This window comes from Eptesicus fuscus, chromosome 13, assembly GCF_027574615.1.
Source record: "Eptesicus fuscus isolate TK198812 chromosome 13, DD_ASM_mEF_20220401, whole genome shotgun sequence".
Classification (NCBI taxonomy): Eukaryota; Metazoa; Chordata; class Mammalia; order Chiroptera; family Vespertilionidae; genus Eptesicus; species Eptesicus fuscus.
In genome coordinates, this window is record NC_072485.1 from 40,999,500 (window position 1) to 41,024,710 (window position 25,211).

The following is a 25,211-nucleotide window of genomic DNA, read 5'->3' on the forward strand; positions in this document are numbered from 1 at the left end:
ACTGTTTATTCTTATATTTTTGTTTATTAGTTATTGTCTTATTATCTAGAATAACAACTGTAAACCTACTTTTGCCCTACCCAGTATATGGACTAGTCTGAGGGGGGAGACCAGTGCGATCCATAGGATGGAAGAGACTTTTCAGAGGAGGATGAAGGAGGGACGAGTCCCTGATGGTCGAGGAGGGTTGCCCTGGTGGAGAGGGGTGTGAGGACGCTTGGGGTGTTCCCAGGTGGGGAGGAAGGTGGAGCAGGCAGGGCCTGAGAGGAGAGCAGCCTGCTGGGGCAGAGGGTCCTGGGGAGGAGGAGGAAGCTGGTGGAAGGAACCTACTGTGCCCCTGAACCCTTCTTTGAGAGGCCTGTCACCCTCAGACACACCCCAGAGAGCCCTCTGACTTCCGTGAAGGATGCAGGGCTGCACGAGAGGATCCAGGGCAAACCTTCAGGTCTGCTCCAGGCCTGGCTGTCACCTGGCTCCCTCATCCATTCTGCCTTCCCAGGACGTAGGAGGGGTGAGCGAGAGAGAGCCCCCTGCCTCCAGGCAGCAGCGACATTGGTTCCCTACAGCCATCAATATCTGTCACCCGTTCTTAGACCCTGAGGCCCAGACCAGCTCAGACCCCAGCCACTTCCTGGGCCCCAGCTACTCTGCCTGTGGTGGAGTTTCTAGATGGTTCTGGTTACCTCCTTCCTTGCACCCCTCTGTCCTATGGGGGAAAGCTCAACTCCTGTCCTGACAGTCAAGCTTCTGCTGTGCCTTCTAGCCTCATCTGAAGTACCCCAGGCCCCTCAACGCTGCCCCTCCACCACACTGTTCCCAAGACACCCAGACGGCCAGCAAGCCAGGCTCCTCCCCAGCCGCCCCATCTTTACTGTTCCCTTCACACCAAGTGCCATTTGACCCATCTCTGTTCCTCAAAACCCTGTGTCCATCAAGCCCCAGATCCAATCTTGCGTCTTCCTTTCCTTTTTAAAAAAATATTTTTTATTGATTTTAGAGAGAGAAGAAGGGGGGAGGGAGAGGGGCGGAGGAGAGAGAGAGAGAGAGAGAGAGAGAGAGAGAGAGAGAGAGAGAGAGAAACATCGATGTGAGAGAACATTGATCAGTTGCCTCCCAGAAACTGAACCCACGACTGGAATCGAACTGGTGACCTCTGGGTGCACGGGAAGATGCTCAACCAACTGAGCTCACCGGCCAGGGTGCTTCTTCCTTTTCTGATCCCCCAGCTGGGTGGAGTCCCTTCCTCTGGGCACCCCCAACTCTGTGGACCTCCTTTGGGTCAGTGCTAAGCCCAGCCTGCCTGCCCGAAGTCCCTGTGTCCAACCCCAGCCCCACTCCACACTGGCCCATGGCCCCGAAATGCAGCAACACTCACATGCAGCCTCCTGCCCCTGAGCGCCGCCGTGGCCCTGAGTGTGTTGGAGCGAGGGGAAGCCAGGCATGAGGCTCCACACCCTCAGCCCAGGCTGTGACACCTCTGATGGGCGGGCAGCTTCCTCTGCTTCCCGGCAGGGCTGTCTCTGACTGAAATAGCCCCTGTGGGGGCCACCCCCTCCCTAACACCCCTAACACCAAGGGCTGGCGGAAACTGGGCCTAAGAGGAGCAAGGAGGTCGAGGAAAGGTCTCCTTCCCGGAACCCTCCCCACCCCAGCAGAGGAAAGAGGGTGATGAGGAGTAGAGACAGAGGGGGGAGTAGGGAGACCAGAGGCTGCTGGTCCAAGGTCAGCCCTATAGACCCGTGGTCGGCAAACCGCGGCTCGCGAGCCACATGCGGCTCGCGAGCCACATGCGGCTCTCTGGCCCCTTGAGTGTGGCTCTTCCAAAAAATACCACGGCCTGGGCGAGTCTATTTTGAAGAAGTGGCGTTAGAAGAAGTTTAGGTTTAAAAAATTTGGCTCTCAAAAGAAATTTCAATCGTTGGACTGTTGCTATTTGGCTCTGTTGGCTAATGAGTTTGCCGACCACTGACTGCTGTAGACTCAGCAGCTTCTTTTCGCCTCAGCCTCTTCTCAGTCTTCTCATCTGTCAAATGGACAGGTTAGTGACTAAAGAGCTTCTGACTCCTCCCTCAGCTGTCACACCCAGAGCCATCTTCCCAGTCACCCACTCCTCCATCCACCACCCCCACCTCGTTCTCCATTTATTCAATAGCTCGTTCGCCGACGTGCCCAATCCTCTATGTGGCTATCCACTTATCCACCCTCCCCCTCCCTTTTTAGATCTCTTCCTTTTCTCCAAAAGCATTTATTGCACACCTACTATCTGCCATCAGATATTCCCACATTTCCCCTTTAGCCGGCCCAGGGCTCAGCGGGAGCGATAGGTAGGGGCTGTGGGGTCAGAGGTGATGCCTCTGAGAACTCACCTGAGTGAACTTCTCCTGCCTGTGCGGGTCCTCCCCCGACTCCTCCTGGACTCAAAGCTGAGGGCCCAGATTCTTGTTCTATCTCGGCCCCTATTCACTGTGTGATTCTGGACAAGCCCCTGTCCCTCTCTGACCTTCTTGGGAGAATGTGGTCATAATGGCCACCGGCAGGCGGTGAGGATGAGCTGCCGGAGGGAGAGGGGACCCTTTTATTCTGTACAGTATGAGCACTGACCTCACCCCCAAACCCATTTTACAGGCCAGCAGAGTGAGGAACCAAGTCAGGGCCAAAAGTTTAGACCAAACTGAGAACATTCAGGTTTGAATTGCTGGTAAACACTTGGTCAGTGATGCATGAACTGAACACCTCCTGCATATTCAGGTCCGCTAGGAGGTTGCTTGCGCAGGTGAGAAGCATGGATCTCCTGGCCTGATTTGAGCTGTGCTGGGATCCAGAAGGGCAAGGAGGCCTGGCCTTCAGTCCAGCAGCCAGTCCTCTGCTGAACTCCTGTGGCCACACCCCACCAGGGTGTGTCCCAAGAACGACAGCAGCTCCAAGGGCTTCCTGGGGGTGTCAGCCTCGGGGCAGGGCTTGGGACTCAGTTCCTGCCACCTGGGGGGAGAGCTCAGGTGTTAGGGCTCCTAGGTACACCTGGGAGGGAGGGACCTGGAAGGGCTCCTGGAGAAGACATGTTTGTTGCTGGGCCTTAAAGGGCCAAGGGGACTTGGACTTGGAAAAGTGAAGGGACATCCCAGGCAGGAGGCACTGAGGTGGGGATTGGGCCTACTTTGTGTGGGAAATGAAGGATAAATATTGTGGCCAGAGCATGGGATGAGTGAGCAAAGAGGGACCAGAGGGGAGGCCCGAGGGGCCTGGCCCATCATAAAACCCCAAGCAGGGCCCCAGTGCCACTGCCCAGCCTCAGCCTTCCCCACCTGGCTTCCCAGCCTCTCGGCCTATGTGCAAGTTCTCTCCTCTGCCTGGGACGCTTTCCCCATCCCTCGCCGAACAATCCTTGCTTCTCCTTCCTGTCGTTTTCTCATCTGTGAGAGGAGAATGATCATTGGTACCTTCCACACAGGCTGTTGTAAGAATGAATTGAAACGAAACCATGTATATGAGGTGCCCTGGCACACAGTAGGTACTCAATAAACATGTGTTCAATGAATGAATCCATTCCAGGCCCAATCTCAACGCCCCCATGTTGGGTCCCCTCAGCCCACCACAGTCTCCACTACTTTCTGGGCCCTCAGCACCCAGTACCATTTCCTAACTGCGGACCCTGTGCCAGATGTTTTATCTGCAGTTCTGGGCGGGGGACGTGGAGAGATTCTTCTCTCCATTTTACAGATGAAGAAACTAAGACTGAGGAAGGGCCAGTGAGTTTCCCAAGGTGTCCCCCAGCCAGCTGGCATTTCAACAGGGTCTTTCTGACTCTATGGCCCCCTTTCCAATGTTCCCCCCAAGTTCAGGGGATTCCCAGGGGAGTGTCTTCCCCGCGCTGAGGGCCTATGGCCATGAGATGGCGCCAGCAGACTGCTCTGGACCAGCAGTCGCCAACCGGTGGTCCGTGAGGTCGGAAAGGTTGGCGACCCCTGCTCTGGACCGTCAGCCTCACCTTCAGAGGGCGGTGTGGCAGGTCTGCACGCAGCAAGGGCCTCCCTCTAGGGCTGGCACTGAACAGCCTCAGGACCAGTTCCCAGCCTCCTCCCCTTTGACTCCCTCCCCAGCCTTCCTCCTCCTTATCGTTCCCAGATAAGCTCAAGCCCTATTCCAGGCCCTCACCTGTTCAACGTGGCTCACAAGAGCCACTGGGGACATTGGCGGGATGACGGGGCCAGTGCTGAGCCCTGTCCCTCTGAGCTAAAGGCCCTGGGAGTATCCACCACCCCTTCCCCTCCAGGTGCTCTTAGCAGAAATGCCGAATGCAGTCTCTCCCCCCCACAGAAGGGACAGCCTTTTTACAATTCAGGCAACAGCCATGGGTCAGTTCATGCCTGCAGAAGCAATTCAGGTTAGACGTAAGGAAGCACTGACTAGGGCTGAAGCTCCTTGGGCTGCTTGGGTCTTACGGTCTCAGGACACCCTGCAGATGACTTAGCAGCCTCCCCTCTTCCTCTGCCCCCGCCCCAAGGCCCACATATCTGGAAGGGATGAGGAGGCCTGCTGGCCAGAGGCAGGAGCTGGAAGCCTGAGTCACGCCTGCCAGCCAGCCAGGAACCAGCCCAGACCAGGCTGGGTGTGGGAAGAGGCCTCCCAACCTTGGCTGCCCTGCCTGCTGGGAAACGAGCCCGGAATCCCCCTTGCCCAGCCCCTGGCCTGTGAGTTTAGCAGCAAGGGCACAGGATGGCGGGGGTCAGGACTCAGCTTCCTTCCCCTGAGGAGTCAGACAGGCCGGGATCCATCACCAGCTTGCTGTGTGACCTGGCACGGGCTCCCTGCCCTCCATGAGCCTGCGTCTCTGGCTGAGAGACCGGGCCAGTCACGGCGCCTATCTGGCAGGGTCGGCGTGTCCTCTGTGCTCCCGTCACCAACCCATCCCTGACCCAGGCAGCATCCAGCCCCCTGAAGTCCACCTCAGGCCAGCCCGAGGCCAGGTTCCCAATGCCAGTGTCTCTCTGGCACCCAGAAGACAGTGGGCAGGGGCCGAGCCACCCCCCTTTCGGAGGAGTTTTGGCCTCCGCTGTGGTACCAGGCTGACCACAAAGGCAGGCAAACCTGGCAGGAGGAGGGCACAGGGAGGGCAGGAACGCTGATTTCTCTTCTCTTTCCCACTTCCCCTCCTCACCTCCGTCTCCACAGGAATTAAAGCGGGAACTGAAACAACCATCTTGAGTGCGAGGAAGGGGAAGCTGTAGCTTTGGGGAATTTGGGGCCGGAGGCTGCTTCCTTTGGTTGCTCTCCAGCCTCTACGGGCTGAGCAAAGAGGGAACTTGGCTCTCCCGAGCCTCTACTATGTGCCAGGCCCCAGCTGTCCATCACTGAGCTCACGTCATCCCCGCCACAACCTGGACATGGACTGTGCACCAAGCTCTGTGCAAAATGCTTTACACGCCACATCTCATTTCCTCTTCACAATGGCCATCTCCGCGCTACAGATGAGGAAGCTGAGGTTGGCAAAGGTAGCAACAGGTCCTCTCTGGGAAATGAGATGAGGAGGCCAGACACCATGATGGCCCTGGTGAGCCCAGGGCTGAGAAGTCACAAGTGGCCCTGGGCTGGCCTGAGAGAGAGAGAGAGAGAGAGAGAGAGAGAGAGCACGAGCAGGGCCCAGAAGGCAGCAGTGACAGAAGAGGGAGAGTCCGTGGTGCCTGGTGTAACAAGTCATGCCCTTGGGGCGGCAGCTCCTCGCACCCAGGGCTCTGGGAGAGCCCAAGACCCTCCCATAAACCCCCTTTCCCTGGAGCTGGTGTGCGAGGGTCTTTGTTCTTTGCCTGGACCCCCCAGGATGTTCAGTTTTTCCCCGTGGAGGTGTATCACTTGGGTCTCTCTTCAAGCAAGATCCAGCCGTTTAGCTGCAAGCAGTGCAGTTGGCTGACAGCTCCCGCTGGTGTCTTCAGGACCCACCCATCCTCTCAGATAGCCAGGCTCCGGCCGGCTGGGAAGAGATGGCCCAGGTCCAGCCGCCCGGCCTGCCCTGCAGGCAGTCATTGTTCCGCTCCTCAGCAGTTTCTTCCCACCCAATTCCCAGACCCCCTCTGACGATTAGGGCCCCACCCCCTGTTATTCCTTTGCAGGACCCCCTCCTTCCTTGCCTGGAGTCTTGAGGCTCTGGGAGCGGTGGGCCTGTGACCCAGGCCTGTCAAAGAGAGAAGAGTGGGCTCCTTAGGCCCCACAACTGGCTCAGGGGTGGATGGGAGACCTTCACTGGGTGACTCAGTCAATTCTGGAGCTTTTGCTGGGACATTGGGAAGGAGACAGATTTTCCACTGGGTCTGCAAAGCTGGTAGGAAGTGAGCCTGGAGCTGCTGGCACCAGGTGACCTGTGAGCTGGGCACTGTCCTACGCCCGGCAGGTATTGTCCGAGGTAGAGCCCAGGGCTGGCAGAGTTGAGAGCGGGAAATACACAGGTTCCTGGGCGCCCTGTCCAGCTGTGTCTGCAGCTTCCCCTTCCACGGACCTGTGGATGGGGTCTCGGCCCATTTGACCTGGGCTTCTGTCACTTGAGATCCGGAGTCCTGCCTATAGACCCACACCCCCATGCTTCCCTCTCCTCTCCCCACAGCATCTGTTCACAGCTTTGGACGCTGAACCCTAACACTCCTGTAGGGGAGGCTAGAACTGACCATGTACCTGGAGGCCACCAGCAGAGGGGCAGGTGGGGACTGAGGGGCTGTGAGGTCAAGCCTAATTCCCCCAACAGCTTCCAGAGTAGCCACTGTGTCATCTCCATAGGTCCCGGGCAGGAAACAGGAAAGCTGGAAACCTGGGTGCCAGTCCTAGCTCACCTTCCACTTGTTGTGTGACCCCGGGGAGGTCACTTCACCTCTCGGAACCCTACTTTCCTGAGCTACTTCACAGCAACAGTGTCTTGGCTACTCAGCAGGCGCCAGCCATTGAACTACGTGCTTTTATTGCAGGCTCTCATTTGCTCTTACAACAACCCGGTGTGGTGAGTTGTACTGTCCCAATTTTAGAGACGAGGAAACAGGCTTAGAGAAGGCTGGTGACTTGCCCAGGGTGGCACAGGGAGTCAGTGGTGGGCCAGGACTAGGGTGCAGGTCTGAATAATGATAAAGTCTGTGCCCGGGAAGAGAGGTGACAATTCCCTGTGGGAAGACAGAGGCCCGAGAAATTAGGAACTTGCCCAAAGTGTCCAGTAAATCCACCATGCCACCTGCCTCTCAGGAACACAGTGGCCTGAGAAAGGACAAAGAAATGGTGCCCAGGAGATAGGGAAGAAAAGACCAGTCCAAGGATCAGTGTCAGCCACACTCCCTCCATTCTGTAACTTTGTTAAGAATTGGGTACAAGGTCTGCTTTGTCTCTGGGGCCCCAGAGACCAGCATGGGTGCCAGCCCCCAAGAAGCGCTGGGAAATGTTGAAGGAGGGGACCCAGCCCATCGAGATGAGCCCTGTGGCTCTGTCCTTGGTGCTGCCTGGATCAATAAGATTGCAAAACATCTTTGTCTTGGATGGTGACAGAGAGGACGTGTTAAGGGGGAAATAAGTAATGGAGTAGCACCCCTGAGCCTTCCTGGGTACCCCAGCCCATGACCCTCCAGAGGGCAGACCACCAACACTCCTTGAGTGTTTCACACACCGAGGCCCCAAAGGTAGGCAGCTTTGTCATGGCTCTTACAGGTTCGGTGTGGGTGTGGAGGAAGCCTAAGAACCCCTCCCCTCCCATGAAAGACAGCCCCTGCCTTGGCCCTGCTCACCATTCCTAGCACCCAAGCCTACCTGGCAGAAATAAGAGACCAAACTGGACCTCAAAGTCCAGGTGCCAATGACAGGACTAGCTCTGGACCCGCAGGGCCAGAGCGGCCTTAAGAGCATCTGACCCAGAGTTCTCCCCAACCCCCGAGAGAAGGAGGCCCCCTGAATCCTCTTTGACAGGACTTGTCTGGCCTCTGCTTGCATACTTCCCATGATAGGGAGCTCACTCCTTCCCTCCCAGGCCACTGCATTCCACCTTGAGAAAGCTCCATGGGAGATGTGCTTTGTCACACCAACCCCTGAGATCTGCCCCTTGGCAATGCTTTTTCCCTAGTCTGGCCTGCCTCTGGGCCACCAAGCCTCAGGACACCCTACAGAGACTGCTCCAAGACTATTCATCAGTCGATCTTCCTTCCCACGGGGCAATCCTAGTGCCGATGCCCAGCTAGGGATCCTAGTGGCGGAGCCCATAAACCAGGCATGAGGCCAGGGGGCCCTGACCATTTCCCAATCTGAGGACAAAGCCCTTTGCCTCTGTCCTGTCTCATTCCCTGCTTGGGTCCTGTGGGTGTGGGGCGGTAAGAAGGGCAGCATAGTCTCTCACCATTTTTGGAAGAGGAAACGGAGGCTGCCAAAAGCTTAGAGCAGTGGTCGGCAAACTCATTACTCAACAGAGCCAACTATCAACAGTACAACGATTGAAATTTCTTTTGAGAGCCGAAAACCGACTTCTGCGCGTGGGCCACGAAGTTTCAATGGCACTGTACGTGCGCGCCCGCACGTGGTATTCTGTGGAAGAGCCACACTCAAGGGGCCAAAGAGCCGCATGTGGTTCGCGAGCCGCGGTTTGCCGACCACTGGCTTAGAGTGTTACCAAGGCTACCAGTCACTCGGTGGTCTTCCAATCAGCTGGACTGCCTTCCACCAAACCCAAAATCCTCACCCTCAAACATCAGCCATGTGGGACTAGCCAACTCCATGTGGTGTGGAAGGAGCAGGCATCAGAAGGTGGCTGGGGCAACTGCCCGCCTCAGAGTGGAATGTGAGAGGTCAGTAGTAACACGGGTGGTTCCTGTGAAGAGGAGTGTGCTGTTGCATGTGGAGAGTGAATTAAGGACAGAGGACCCCCTGCTGAGGCCACTCAGGGGTCTTTGGGAAGACAGAGGAGGCCTCTGTCCCTGCCTGGGATATCAAGGAGGCTGGCTCCCTGGAGGAGGGGATTCTTTGGTGGAGTGTAGACAAGGAAGTGGAGGAGTATTCCTGGCAGGGAGAGCTGCTGGAGATGGGAGGGCATGGGGTATCTGCAAGTGTTTGTATTTATACGTCATCAGAGCCAGGTCCCGACGGGCCTCACATGCCAGGCTACACATGTGGCATCTGCATTGTGGGTACCAGCCAAGGAGCCCGTGATGGTTTGTAAAGCAGGGCAGAGGTGTGATCAAATTTTGAGATTTAGGGATCCCATGTGCTGCTGCATCGAGGACAGATTAAATGCGGTTATAATCCAGGTCAGAGACAGTAGGGTCTGAAGTGGGGCCCTCCCCTGGGACAGAGGGGCTCCAGTCTGGGCTGGGGATAGGGCCCAATCAGGGGCCTGGAATGCCAGGTTCATAGCAACCTTTCATCCCTCTTCTACACACCCCTCCACAGCCCTGACAGCCAGAATGCTAGAAAGACAGATTGGGAGGAGGCGTGGCTTCTCAGAGATGCCCTACGCCAGTCCTCAGGTCACGGAGGGAATCCAGGGTCCAGAACAGACAAGAGGATGGCCTATAGCCCTTTAGTGTGCCCATGGGGGCTCCTGCCCTGGACCCCATTCCCAAGCCTGTTTCTCCACTCTGCCCCCTCTCCTGGGGAAGGAAGGGCCTGGCTTTGGTAGATGGGGACTTGGAGGCGTCTGGAAAGATGACTTGCTCCTACTGCCAGGCCCATGCAGGCCCTCCCATCTCCGACTGGGGAGGGAGCCCTTAGATTCTAAGGCTTAGAGCTTCCGGAGTTCTCTCCTCTGCTTCTCCACACCAGTTTGCAGCTGGGGAAACCAAAGCTCAGAGAGGAGAGGCATTGGGCTGCTGGGATATAAACACAGCGATCTGGCCGATGGGTGTCAGCTGCAGAAGACAGAATACTTGGGTCCTAGACCTGGCCCTGCTGCCGGGCAGCTGGGTTCCCGATTCCTGAGGACACCCGGCTGGTGACTGGAGCTCCTACAGCACAGCCTGGCCCTGGCCTGGCCCTTGTGTTCAGCATTGTTCCCAGGGCACACTCCCCTCCCAAATCGGTCTGTGTCTCCGCAGGGCACGGCTGAGGAGGACAAACAGGAAGGAACCACGTGCCACCTGCTCCAGGGAACTGTGGGTCTGGGCTGGTCCCTGCTCTGGTGGAGTAGCCCGGCCTCCACCCTGCCCAAGGGAGTCAGATGTCCTATCAACACAGCTCAGCCAGGGTGGGGCTGGTGGGGAGGCCTGGCTCGGGTCCCTGGGGCTTGCAGACGCGACCACGCCTCCTCAGTGTCTGGCCTTGTGCTTGACTGGGTCCTACCTGTGTGTGGGCTGGGCCGGGGGAGAGCATGGGACTACATGGGAGATATGTAACTGTTTAACGTGGTCAGTGCCAGGTGCCTGGCATCTTCCATCTCCCGGGAGAGGCCAGTGGGGCAAGGCCTGCTCATTGCCATTTCCCTGGTGGGAAAAGTGTGGACCAAAAAGGGGCCACATGCTAAGCCTGACAAGCTCAGGGGAGGCCTGCTTGGCGGCCCGACAAACTCAGAGGCCTGAAGTACCCACATAGGAGGGTCTGAAATTAAAACTTTCCAACTAAAAGCAGGTCGTGGCAGGTAGTCACGTCCTAGGCCGGTATCTTCCCTGACAAAGGTCAGCCTTTACCTAAACTGAGCCTGGCTATTATCTTTTTGCACTGAGGATAACAGACCTTTGGAATGTCAGGGCCATTTCCTTATTTTTCCAGACTCCCAAGGGCACAACCACTGCCTCAGAGCAGAGATCACAAATACCCTCATTGCTATTGTTATCGTGCTAATTGTTGACTATTAACTATCCTATACCCACCAATGTGTCTAATCGTTTTATATTTTATAAAATAAAAGTATGTGTTTGCACATTTTATATTCATCCAATCCCAGAGATTCCCCCCAAACCCGCTCTCTTCCGCCTCCCTAATCTATCACCAATGAATTTCATGTAACCCCCTTACATCCTGCCCTTTGATCCTGATGTATAAAATAAGCGGTAAAACTGCCATTTTCTGGAGCATTTTCTCAATCCATTGAGATTTTACTTCCTTACAACTATTGTCAGTTTGGCTCAAATAAACTCATACAGGTTTGGATGTTTCTTTCATTGACAAAACTGAGGCCCCATTTCAAATCAATCACCAAGCCTGCTTGGTCTCCATCCTTACTGTCCCCTTCTGTGAAACTGTCCATGCTCTCATCCTGTTGTCTGTACCTCAGCCTAGGCTGCAGCCACCTCACTGAGATGGAAGACAGCTCTCTGTCTTCCATCTATCTCCCTGACCAATCAATCCACTTCCTTTCTGCAGCCAGAGGGATATTTGCTCAGCAAAAATCTGACCTCATCACTCCCCTGCCCAAGTATTTCATGGCTTCCCTGTGCCTGAGAATCAAGGCAAACCCCGGTCCTGCTGACCTCTCTGTTCTCAACACCCACTCCTACCACTCCCACATGACCTAGAGGGCTCTGAGCTACTTTCAGTTCCTGGGACCAGCCGTGTTCTCCTTTGCTCCCTGCTCAGTGCTCTTTCTGCCCCTAGACTGCCCGCTCCCCACGTCTGCAGCTGGCAGGCTCCCGCTGTGAACTCAACAACGGAGGAGACCCAGGCTCTGTCCTCAGGAGCTCACTGTAAACAAGGGACACGTACCTGGAGGCCCATATTCCTAGGCAGACATCATGCTGCAGAGTCCTGAGGGGGCCCAGGCAAAGAGATGGCTCTGCAGGCACGGAAGGCTCAGTGGAGGAGGCAACCACGTAACGGCCACGCGTACGTGGGGGCAAAGGCATTTCGGGCAGAGGGAACAGCAAGGGCAGAGGCTGCATGAGGCGCCCTGAAGGAAGGTGACCACAGCTGGAGCTGTCAATGCACCAGTAAATGTGGTTGGAAAAGAGTCCAAACAGAATGATAATGATGCCATTGTTGAACCTTACTGTGTGCCGGATGCATATTATTCTTAATCCCCGTGAGAGGAAAGAACTGGTGTTATCTCCATTTTACACCAGGCACAGAGAGGTTAGCGGACCTGCCCAAGGTGGCACAGATAGAATGAATGGTTACTGGGCTGTGAACTCAAGCCGTTTAACTTCAGAGTCCATGGTCTTAGCTCCTGCAATGCACCAGGGCTAGGAAAACCCAGCCGCTCTATTGCTCTGCTGACTGCCCGGGACCCAGCTTGACCGGGGCTCGCCCTCCCACCAGCTGTAGGGCTCCAGAAATGCTGCCTCCTCCAGGGACCAACCAAAAGGGTTCCCTCTTCCAGTGCCCCCACGGGAAGGTGAGGAAGGTGGGGAATGCCCTTTCAAGGTGAACCTCATGACCCTGGCCCCCTCTGGAGAGGAATGTTTGTGAAGCATTTCTTGCTATGGGGAGCCCCCTCCCCCATTCCATGATAACCTTGTTCATTCAAGGGGGGCACCTGACCCAAAGCTGATCAATCAGAGCATCCATCCGGACCCGTGACCAGTGACTGGTTCAGGGGAAGCCAGTTAGAGTCTGTTCCAGGAACTTTGGTAGAACCAGATGGAAGGTTCTCTCCCTTTTCCTCCAGGATTATTAGCTGTGAGGACACCTGGTGCTTCTGGGAAGATCTTGGATGAGAATGTAAGAAGCCAGTAGGAAGTCAGCAGAAAGGATACTAAAGGAGAGTGGAGATGGCATCACTGTCACAGCTGACTCCAGCCATGTCTGATGTAGGTCTACTTTGGACCCTTTCTTTACATAAACTAGTACCTTTACTGCCCAAGCTAGTTGCATTGTCATTTGCAATCAAAATAGCCCTGACCAAAAGGATACCAAAATCACAGGCAACAGCAGAAAAAAACCCCACACAGATAGATTAGAACTCTTCACAATTAAAAACTTTTGTCCAGCAAAGGACACTATCAACAGAATGGAAAGACAACCCACAGAATGGGAGAAAATATTTGAAAGCTTATATCTGATAAGGGGTTAACATTCAGAATATATAAAGAACTGCTACAATTCAACAACAATAATAAACAGGACTCAATTCAAATATTGGCAAAAGACCTGAATAGACATTTCTCCAAAGAAAATATCCAAATGGCCAATAAGCACATGAAAAGATGATCAAAGTCACTAATCATTAGGAAAATGCAAATCAAAACCACAATGAGCCCTGGCCAGTGTTGCTAAATGGTTAGAGCACTGGACTCAGCACTGAAGGGTTGGGGGTTCGATTCCTGGTCAAGGGCATGTACCTAGGTTGCAGGTTCCATCCCTGGCCCTGGTTGGGGCACATGCGGGAGGCAGCCAATTGATGTCTCTCTCTCACATCAATGTTTCTCTCTCTCCCACCCCCCTCCCTCCTTCCCTCTCTTTTATTCTCACTAAAAAAATAAATAAAAATCAATGGGAAAAATATCCTTGGGTACAGATTAACAACAACAACAACAACAACAACAACAACACAATGAGCTACCACTTCACATTCATTAGGATGGCTATTATTAAAAAAAAAAACCTAGGAAATAGCAAGCATTGGAGAGGGTGTGGAAAAATTGGAACCCTGTTCACTGCTGGTGGGAATGTAAAATGGTGCAGCTGCTGTGAAAAACAGCTGGAAGCTCCTCAGAAAAAGAAAAATAGAGTTACCATAAGATCCAGCAATTTCACTTCTAGGTGAAAAGAATTGAAAGCAGTGGCTCAAACAGATATTTATACACCAATGTCCATAGTAGCATTATTCACAGTAGCCAAAAGGTAGAAACAACCTAACTATCCACCAACAGAAGAATGGATAAACAAACTGGTATATCCACCCATACAACAGAATATTATTCAGCCTTAAAAAGCAAGGGAATTCCGGTACATGCTACAACATGGTTGAACCTTGAAAACATTATGCAAGTGAAATAAGCAAGATGCAAAAGGACAAATACTGTATGATTCCACTTATGGGAGGTACCCAGAATAGTCAAATTCATGGAGACAGAAAGGAGAATAGTGGTTACCTGGGGCTGAGGGAGGGAGTGGTTTGATGGGTACAGTGTTTCAGTGTGGGAAGATAAAGTTCTGGAGATGGATAATGGTGATGGTTGCACAACACTGTGAATGTGCTTAATGCCACTGAATCACACATTCGAAAGGATTAAATGGTAAATGTTATGTGTGCCATACAAAATATATAATTTGTCTTTGCCCCTGGTTCCTGACACAGAGCTCCTAAACCCCTTGGAATTTCCTGAATGATAGGAGCATCTCTTGTTCTAATGAGTTGGCTCTTGGCAGGCCCCTAGGGAACTTCAGGATGGTGGCTGGTCGCCAAAGCCTTGATTTGGTCTTGGAACTTTCAGCCCCATCCCCTGATCTCCAGGGATGGAAGAGGGGCAGGAGATTGAGTTCAATCACCAATGGCCAGTGATCTAATCTAACGAAGCCTCCTCATAACCCTAACCAACAGGGCTCAGAGAGCTTCTGGGCGGGTGAATGCATGGGAATGCCGGGAGGTGGTGTAGCCGAGAGGGCATGGAAGCTCTGCTCTGCACCCCTTCACCCATCCCTTGCTCTGTGCATCTCTTCCATTTTACTGTTCCTGAGTTATTATCCCTTAAAATAATCCGATAATAGTAAATAAAGTGCTTTCCTGAGTTCTGTGAGCTGCTTTAGCAAATTATCGAACCTGAGGAGGGGGTGGTGGGAGTTCCCAATATATAGCTGGTCAGTCAGAAGTATGGGAGGCTCAGAACTTGCAAGTGGCATCTTTACTAGGGAGGGTCTTGCGGGACTGAGCCTCACCTGTAGGGTCTGTGCTAACTCGCAGAGCTGGTGTCAGAACTGGTTGGTGCAAGGAGAAAACCCTGCCCATTGGGTATCAGAAGAGCTGTGAGTAAAAATGTACATTTTACCACCAAAATGAATGAAAATGTAAAATTTATGTTACATATATTTTACTATAATAAAAAAATCATGTAATCAAAAAACAGCCCCGACCATTATATCTGTGTGTCAGGAGACAATTCTCCATGGGTCTCTCAGATTTCTGCATGGCTGGTGAGCAGAGACAGACTGCCCTTGTTCCAGACCATTTTTTCAAGGATGCTTGCATAGCAAACAGCCTTGGGAGACAGTGATAGTGTCTCCCTCTGGAGAAAAAGGCCGGTTTGTTGACTGTCTAGTCTGACAAAGATGGTGGCTTCCTCTGGGGCAAAGGTCAGGCAGGCCTACTGCCCATTATAAAATATTCGAGCTGCCCAATGTCCAGCTTTCTTTCTTGTAATGCTACTCACTGCATGGGCAGGTATTATTTGGCGTCCTTTGCACTGCCTTGTGGGAACCGGGGCTTGAGGGACCCGTGCTAAAGCTTATAGTCCCTGTTACTATCGCTGTGAGAAACAAAGTTCTTTGTCTCTAGCCAGGAGTCAGGTTTTCTGCCAGCACCCACTGACACGGTAGCTGGCTAACTTGCTAACGTGCAAGCGTGGTAAAACGGCAGCTCCCTCACAGTTCTCCATCCTGCTTGCATCAGAATCTCAGGTGGGAGACACAGGGAACCTGCGTTGTTGACAATTCGTTATGACAGGCTTGTGAGAATCCTGCCCTGGAACTAAGCCCAGGAAGAGTCAGTTCCCCTAAGGAGCTGGCACTTTCCCTCCTCTTGGAGGCTGCGTCTCTCTCTCTCTCTCTCTCTCCTCTCTCTCTCTCTATATATATATACACACACACACACACACACACACACACACACACACACACACATATATACATACATATATATATATATACATACATATATATATATGTATATATATGTATATGTATATATATATATATATATATATATATATATATATATATATATATTTTAAATATCAGAGAGAGGAAGGGAGAGGGAGAGAAGGATAGAAACATCAATGATGAGAATCATTGATCGGCTGCCTCCTGCACGCCCCCTCCTGGGGACCATGCCTGCAACCTGGACATGTGCCCTGACTGGGAATCAAACCGTGACCTCCTGGTTCATAGGATGACACTCAACCACTGAGCCTCATGGCCTCGCTGCTTCTCCCTTTTTGCTTTAGCTGCTAGGAAGCTCAAAGTCAAATGTTTGTGCTCTCCTATCTTAGGATCAAAGTTAGTCTTAACCTTCTGTGTACCTTATATATTCATGCTACTGTTTTCTTTTTAATTAGGATGTACTTCACCTACAATAAAATTCACCCTTTAAATTCAGTGAGTTTGAGTATATTTACTAGACTGTGCAACTATCTGTACTATCTAATTTTAGATATGTTCATCACCACAAAAGAAATCCTATACCCATTAGAAGTTAGTCCTCATTCTTCTCTCCCTCCATCCTGTGGAAACTACGGTACTTATCTACTTTCTGTATTTGTGGATTTGCCTATTGTGGATTTGCCATTTTATTTCTGGCTTATTTTGCTTAGCCTGATGTCTTCAAGATTCACCTGTGTTGTAACATGGATCAGAATTTCATTTTATGGCTGGAGAATATTCCATTGCATGGATAGGCCATATTCTGGTTACCTGTTCATCAACTGATGCACATTTGGGTTGTTTTCACCTTTTGACTATTACGAATAACACTGCTATGAACATTTGTGTGTAAGCTTTTGCGTGAATGTATATTTTCAATTTTCTTGGGTATATGGCTAAGAATGGAACTGCTGGGTCAGATAATAGCTCTATGTTTAACTTTTTGAGGAACTGAGACACTGTTTTTCAAGGTGGCTGCACTATCTTCCATTCCCGCCAGCAGCGTATGAGAGTCCCACTTTCCCCACAGCCCCGGCAACCCTTGTTGTCATCTGTCTTTTTCATTATGGCCATCCTCGCGGGTGTAAAGGGGTATCATATTACAATCTTGATTTGCATTTCCTTAATAGCTTCCTTTTTTAAACTGTCATTCCCATTTTCCCATCTTATTTTATGTATTTCCGATTTGAGGCCCGGCATCTTTTGTGGACAAGTACCCCGTGAGGTAGGAGAGGCAAGGGTATCAGGCGTCCTGGTTTTGAGTCCTCCCTCTGCTTCTATTAGCTGTAACCTTGAGCAAGCTTTGTAACACGCTGGGTCTCAGTTTCCCTGCTTATTGAACATGGGTTACAGTGTTAACATTTCATGATTGCTGGCTCTCATTGTAGAGATAAATCTGTATGAAAGCCATGGTGGGGCGTGGCACAAAGTAGGCGAACCTCCCTGTGAATCTGGGAGTCTGACAGGGAGGTTTCTGGCTTGGTCTGGAGACATAGGCTGGGGACTGTTTATAGTTCAATGCAGCGGTCGGCAAACTCATTAGCCAACAGAGCCAAATATCAATGGTACAACGATCGAAATTTCTTTTGAGAGCCAAATTTTTTAAACTTAAACTTCTTCTAACGCCACTTCTTCAAAATAGACTCGCCCAGGCCCTGGTATCTTGTGGAAGAGCCACACTCAAGGGGCCAAAGAGCCGCATGTGGCTCTCGAGCCGCGGTTTGCCGACCACGGTTTTAATGTATTATCTGCTTTATCTTTTCACAACAGAGGCATTTCAGGGTGCCTCAAATATCAGCGTCTCTGTGCCTCTGTTTCCCCTTTGTGACATGAAAAATGAGACTATACGCCACAATGCCAAGTGTCGGTGAGTCCGCGGGGTTTAGTCTAACATCTTACCAACTTTGTCTCTGGCCTCAACCATCAGACTAGCTGCTGCCGAAAGGAATATCTCTGCCTCAGGGGAAGGGCTCTCCAGGGGAGGAGGGACGTGAACTAAAAATTTCCTAAAAACCTACGAGTCATGTTAGACGCCTTATTTTATCCACTCTCTGAGCTGGTTAGGTAGGTTCTATTATCCCATTTTACAGACTGGGAAGCTGAGAATCCAAGAAGTTAAATAACTTGTCTGAGAACCCACAGCCAGCAAATGCTGGCCCTGCATTGAAACCTAGCTCTGGTTCCAACACGTGATTTCTTTTTCCTGTGCAAAGTGTGCCCCCCCATCCCCAACAGAAAGCACTCGGGACGCCAGGCTGACCTGAATAGCTGGTTCCCATCCCACTGGCCCGACAGAGAAATGTCACCCTTCACTCTGTGCACAGATCTGCCTGGGAGGTGCCACGAGTCAGCTCTTTCCTGGGGCCACAGACAACCCCCGCTCCACTCCAGCCCATGAAAACAAGCTGTGCGTGGGGCGTCAGGATGCTACGTTCTGCCCCGACGACTCCTGACTTAGCCCACCGAGCCCATCAGTTCTTTAAGCAGCGGACTGGATCGACTAGCCCCTAGGTCCCTAGGCCATCACCGTAGACGCGTAACTGCATCGTGCACAGGCCTGCCCTCCGATGGGAGCTGTTAATGACAGGGCAGGGGGAACAGGAGGATACCTCGCATGCCCAGGCCTGGGCACTTGTCCTTACTAGACATGCCAACAGTCAGAGGGAGAGTCAGAGCTGGGAGAGCAGATCCCTAACCCAGACTGAAATAGAAACTCATGTCAGAGACAAATGGGGAAATGGCCCCTAGACAGGAGGGGATGAGGTGGAGTGTCACTGGGGGGGTGGGGGGGGGGGGCTATAGGCACACACAGCCTCTGCCACGACGGGCACCTGTCACCAGGCTCTGCCGACTCACCCCTCCTCCAGGGAGGCCAAATGGCCCCCCAGGTCCCACACTGAACGAGATGCTTTAACTTCTTTGAACCTCAGCCTCCTCAGTTGCAAAATGGGGATAACAATAATCTTGGCTGCATTTGCTTTTATGTGAAGCACTTAACACATAGTCGGTGCTCAACAAATGACAGCCCTTGGTACTATCACTTAACCTTCTCTTTCAGCTCAATATATATATATATATATATATATATATATATATATATATATATATATAAATATATTTTATTGATTTTTCACAGAGAGGAAGGGAGAGGGATAGAGAGTTAGAAACATCGATGAGAGAGAAATATCGATCAGCTGCCTCCTGCACACTCCCTACTGGGGATGTGCCCGCAACCTAGGTACATGCCCTTGACCAGAATTGAACCTGGGACCCTTGAGTCCACAGGCCGACGCTCTATCCACTGAGCCAAACCAGTTAGGGCTCTTTCAGCTCAATATTGACCAAGTAATTTATTTATTTGTTTTTATCATTCGTTTATTCATTCAGCCAACCAGCAAGCACACGCCCACCAGGTAGGCCACAACAGTTTAAGAATAAAGTTTTTGGAGTTAGGTCGGAGTTAAAACCCCAGCACTGGCGGGGTAACTCTGGGAACGCCATTTCCTCTCCCGGAGACTTCATTTCCTTGCCTGTAAAATGGGAATAATAAGAGCACCTCCAGCGGGCGCTGGGATGTTGACAGAGTCCCTGGGACAATGGAGTGAGAGCAGCCAGCACAGAGCCTTGAAGGGAAATGCAGTGGCAGGTGGGCTGCACAGAGGAGCCGGCCAGCCGCCAGCCCCGCGGACCAGGCCGTGCTGGAGCGCCAGGCGGCTGGCCTCCAGGGACGGCCACAGGATGAGGCAAGGGCGGGAGGGAGGGGAGAAGAGTCAGTAGGCTCAGAGACAATTGCTAGGTTTCCGGACCACGGACCGATCCCTTTCTGGTAAACTAAAGAAACAGTGAGGAAACACACAAAAAAAGACTTTTACAACGTTTAGAAGAGAAAAGCCCAAGCCAAACAGGGAGCCTGGAGGGAGGGGTGTGGAGTGGCTGCACCCCACCGAGCCAGGGGGAGGTGCACACTCACACACACTGCACACACGTGTGCACACACTCACACGCCGCACATTCTCACTTGTGCATACACACTGCAGGGCTTTCACACACATGCAGATGTACCCTCAGAGGCAGAGCACGTTACAGTTTGCAAAGAGCCTTGTCGTGTATTATCTCACATGATAACACGGGGTGGAGAGACTGTCCCTGCGTTGGCTGAGGACCTGTTCTAGAGATGGCAAGAGATGTGAATCCCAGAGACCCTACCAGGCCAGGACTGTCCATCGGCTGTACCGCCTCCTTTCCCCCCAGGGGTGGTGTCAGCGGGAGTTGAAAGGCAACAGAAACCCCAAAAAAGTTTACCCCAGCTCCCCCAGATACACTCGTTCACCCTTTGTTCCTCTTTAACAAGCCACATCTTGACTTAGGGACACACTTTCCCCGCCGGTCATGGGGTCAGCTTCAGGGTCTCTTGAAATGAGCTGGGATGGCACCGGCCAGAGCTTCCCAGGGACCTCCTCTGGCGACTCCCATCTGGTCACCTAATCATGGCAGCCTCTCCCACCACAGGCTCCTCCTCAAGGGACCCTCACCAGCGTGGGACACTTAACAGTTTTCAAATACTTGGGGGGAGACCACTGTTATCCCTGTTTCACAGAGTAGGAAACTGAGGCCCAGAGCGGGAAAGTCTCCTGTGCCACTCAGGACTCAAACCCCGGCTGAGGTGGTTCCCAATCCTGCCTCCACTATTCCACTCCCCGACCATGGCCCAGCCCGGTCCCCATACCTCCATCTCCTCTGCCCTCCGCGCTGCACAGCCTGCAGGCTCCAGGCACAATCAGGCAGCGGAGGGAGGAGGAGCCCCCAAGTCTGCTCCTGCTCCCACTCCGGTCTGCGATGGCTGCAAGCGGACTGCGTAGGGAGCTCTGAGAGGAGGGAGGGGCTCAGGGATCCTCACAGCATTGACCCAGGACACTCACCCAGGAGTCAGTGAGCTCCACGTTGGTCTGTGAAGTGTTGGAGCAAATTCTGACCCGGAGCTGCCCCTGCTGCTAGCCAGTTTCTGTGCCACAAACTGTCACGTGCCTGTCTCACAGAAGTCCCAGAAGGCAGCCCATGAGGAAACCGAGATATCTGAAGAGGGGAAGTAACTCGCCGCAGCACAGAGCTGGCCAGCTGCAGGCCTGGGACCCAATGTCCAAGAACCGTGGTCGGCAAACTGCGGCTCGCGAGCCACATGCGGCTCTTTGGCCCCTTGAGTGTGGCTCTTCCACAAAATACCACGGCCTGGGCGAGTCTATTTTGAAGAAGTGGTGTTAGAAGAAGTTTAAGTTTAAAAAATTTGGCTCTCAAAAGAAATTTCAATCATTGTACTGTTGATATTTGGCTCTGTTGACTAATGAGTTTGCCGACCACTGCCCAAGAACATACCAGCTCAAGTCCCTAACACCAAGGCTGACTCAGCCCCTAACCAGCTGCGAGCTGTCACTTCACCCTGAGCGTGCTCATCAACTCAGCCTGAAGTGCTGTGGGGAAGACTGAGTGAGGTGGCATTTAAGGACCAGGGCTTGACACAGGGTAGGTGCTCATCAGGTGACCATTTTTCTCCTCCTCCTCTCCACCCCACCCCTCAGCCCTCTCCTGGCCTTTCTCAAGTCTGGAGAGAGCCCTGGTCCTCCTCATTGCTGTCACAGGGAACCATTAACCTGGTTTCCTCAGCAGTGCCTGGAAGGTCCATTAAGAGTGGCTGAGGCCCCGAGATTAATGGCTCTGTTGACTGCAGCTCTGACTCCACTGGTCCAGATGCCATCCTGTCCCCTTGGGGACTGAGGATGGCTCTTCAGATTGAAGGTGACTTGGAGGAAAATCTGAGCCCGGTCACCATCCCCTTCCCTAGCTCCAATCCACCCTTGGACTTGATGAGAAGGAAGCCAGGGTGGCTCTGCCTTGGGCTAATGGTGGGACTGATGGCCCCTCCCATCCATAAGATGAGTCCTCCTTCTCTTTCTCCTCTTTTTTTTTTTTTTTTTTTTATGGGTACTTATTGGGTGCCTTCTCTGTGTAGGTAATGTTTAAGGCACTTGAGAGCATAAAACAAAGAATTTCCCTTGTAGCACCTACATTCTAGCAGTGGAGACTAGTTTATTTTAGTTGATGAGTAGCGATGAAGAACTATAGCGAAACATAGGGAGGGTGAGCAGCAGAGCGCCAGTGAGCTGCAATTTCAGACAGGCCATTCTGGCACCGTGGGGATTTGCTGGGTCTTCTTCTCACACCATCTCCTGCCCAGCCTGGAGGAGCCCCCAGGCCCTGAGCCCCCTCTCTGTGTCAGGCCCTGTCTTGATTGATCTCAGCAGCAGGCCAGAGGCCAAGGCTAGGGGCTCCCTAGGCACAGGCTTCAGCTCAGGACTACCAGGGCTTCCTTTACAAGCTCAGAGGGGGAGTGCCTTCTCCAACCAAGCCCAATGTTCTAGTGTAGAGAGAAGACCTTGGGCTCAGAGGGGGGCAGAGACGTGTCTGGAACACACAGCAACGGAAAGGTGTCCTTGTTCCCCCTTCCTGCCTCTTCTCGGGCATGTGCACAAGGGTGGACTACGGCTGAGCCTCACAGCAGAGCGTTGGCCTGCGATGGGCTGTCTGTGCCCTCAGCCAGCTCCTGGTGAAGGTGTGTGAGGTGCTCATCTATTGGGCCCACCTGGGGGTCCCAGCCTGCCCCAACCTTCCAGTTCTTACTCTCTCAGCCCCAAGAAAGCGAAGACTTCTTCCAAGCCCAAGTTCAGGAGACGAGTTTTGGCCAACTACGCCTCATGTTGCTGTGTGACCTCAGGCAGGTCCCATCCCTCTCTGGGCCTGGGTTCCCTCATCTGTCAAATGGAGGAAATGGAGGCACCTACCTCTCAAGGCTATCATGAAGAACGAGAAAGACACTGGAAAGAAGGCAGTTTGCAAAACTTAGGTGCTACCCAGATGACAGGGGTTGTCATATGTTCAACAGCCTGGCTTACCCCGATTCCTCTTCATGCTTGTGAGGCCCTGAGTCAGCCCCCAGAGCAAGCAAGCCCTTGACCTTTGACAGGAAATAAGTGGAAATTCCACAGAACAAGTTCTTCAGAAAAGACAAAGCCACTTCTGCTCCCAACCATCCGGCAGGCAGCTCAGGAAGGGCCCCTTCTCTGTCCTCGTGGTGAGAAGGTGAGGAGGGAGCGATGGGAAGGGGCAAGGCTGGGGGGCCTGGGGAGCTTATGCCGGGAAGAGAAGGAGCAGGCCTGAGGGAACAGTGAGGGTCACCCATCTCCCACCTCAGGCCCTCAGACTGGAAAGGATGTAAGTTCATAAATGACAGGCATATGCATGTTTGCATGGTGGGGGGGGGGTGTCAGCCATGTGTGGGTCTGACCTGGAAGTTGCACATGTACTCACATGTGTTTGGAATAGCACCAATGTATGTTTTCTTGTGCCTGTGTCTCAGCATGTGATGTACACATATGCACACACATGCCTACTCCTGGGGAGCCCACAAACCCAGTTCACAGGCCTTGTTTTCCCAGGGGAGAGGCAGCTTTTGTCACAATCCCAGGCTGGCTGAGATGCCGTAGGCGATTTGTGGGGTTCCTGGTCACTGCAGGTTCTCAAATTTCCCCAGGGACAAAAGCACTTAGACAAGAGGAGGAGGAAAGCTTAGAGGATTAACTCGGGCTCTCCCAGGTCAGCCCTGGGTGTAGGCTTCTGGAGGAGGGGGTTGGGAGGGGGGTTGGTGTGTGCCCAAGGCCAAAGCCCTCCAGGGGTCGTCAGACCCTCCACAGCCGTTCTCCTTCCTTTAGTCACAGCAGGAACCCCTCAGCCCCTGTACAATAGTCAAGCACCTCACAGTTTACACCTTGCATGTCCCGTTGCACCAACATTATGCCAGGCTGACCTTAGACCCTGCCTCCAGAGGCCCCACCCCCCAAGCAGCCACTGCCAGCTGGATTTCAGGGTACCTCCTCCTGGCTCTGGGCTGGGCTCACCCCTCCCTGAACCTTGGTTTCCCCAGCTGCAGAATGGAGCTATTCCTGTCCACGTGAGTCAAGGGCTGACAGGAATACCTCGCACACATCTGGGCACCCAAGACCACTGCCCATTGGTCCCTTGCTCCTTCCAGAAGCCAGGAGGAAAACGCTACCCTCAGCCCTCTGTCCGAGACAGGCTGGTCCTGGTCTGATAGAGCAGACTCGGTACCTCTGGGATTCAGATCAGATCCTGAAGGGAGCTGGCACCACTTCAGGTTTGCAGGCAGCATGCCTGGTGGTCCCTCAGACATGGGGGGGGGGCGCTGGTCCCTCTTGCTGCACCTGTTTTCCTTCTCTGCAACCTGGACGTTTTGCAGCTCTGTCCATAGTCTGGGGTCTGTTGCCTACCACTGCAGGAAAGCACAGAGGAGCCACAGAGACCTGGCCGAAGAGGAAAGAGGGTGTGCCCGCAGGTGCAATGCTGCACTGGGGCGTGCACAGCACACCCAGACCCGACGCAGCTCCATACAACCCACACAGGTCCACATGTGTGCATATGCCCAGGCACCCGCCATACCAGAAGCACCCCACTCCCATCATGCACACCTGCCCCGTACAGGTATGCATCTGCATGCAGCTCAGCATACACAGGGCTCCTGAGCAGCTCAGCAGCAAGTTTCACACAAGGAACTTTCAGGGCCAGGAAAGAGAGGGAGGGGAAGAACTGAGTCCTCGGATGCCCAGGCTCTTTGTCGGCTCTCACCAAGGGGTTACCAAGGACACAGATGTTGTTCAGTTTTTCCTCCTCAGCCATCCTGCACAAGCCCTAGCCAGAATGCTCAGAGGCCCCGCACCTGTCCAGCCAGCCACCAGCTCGGCTTGTCACCAGCCTAAAACGAGGCTTTAGGCTAATTAATCACTGGATTTGGAAGCTCGAAGGACAGAATGTGGGAAAGTGGAGTTCTAGCAGGGACAGGGCCATTCCCAGGCAGAGGGGGCACAGCACCCCCCCCCCCCGGAGCCTCACTTCACTAGACTTTAGGTTCATTCATGTACTTAATCCACTGAGCTCTTCTGAGGCTGGTGACTTAGTGGAGACGAAGAGCACCCTTGTCTCAGACTCAGCTCAGGGTCCAGCCTCCTCAGGTCTTCAGGATGGGGTGGGGGCCCCCGTCCCAGGATCCTCTATCACCCTCTGGATCTCGGGGATGGATCCCAGTCACAGCCTGACCTACGTCCTCACGTACAGACCGAAGTGTGAACTCCGCTCAGGATCACAGGCATCCTCTGAGAGCATGTCAGGAATGCACTCTGAGGCCCCACCTACTGACTCAGACCTCAGGCATAGATGTGCACACTGACATTTGAGAAGCACTGATCTAGAACATTCCACACAGAGCTGGCCCCTCCTCCTTGTCAGCCCGCCCTGGATGGCTAAGAGACATTCGGGTCATAACTAACCTGGCAAGCACACAGCGCTTATACTACCTCATTTAATCCTCACATGCCCTTATAAGACAGGAACCATCATTATTCCTGTATTACAGATGG

General features: G+C 53.1%; 1 protein-coding gene across 5 annotated transcripts in view; it reads right to left on the reverse strand.

Moving 5' to 3' along the window:
* The window catches only part of P2RY6 (pyrimidinergic receptor P2Y6), a 65,235-nt gene that overhangs the window by 4,978 nt on the left and 35,046 nt on the right, over window positions 1-25,211 (reverse strand). The window contains exon 1 of one of the 5 annotated variants that reach the window (XM_054725010.1): window positions 2,367-2,403. The exons of the other annotated variants lie outside the window; for them this stretch is intronic. The gene's annotated coding sequence lies outside the window, so the exon portion shown is untranslated. Of the gene's footprint in view, window positions 1-2,366; window positions 2,404-25,211 lie in introns of those variants that run through there. 5 annotated transcript variants of the gene reach the window in all.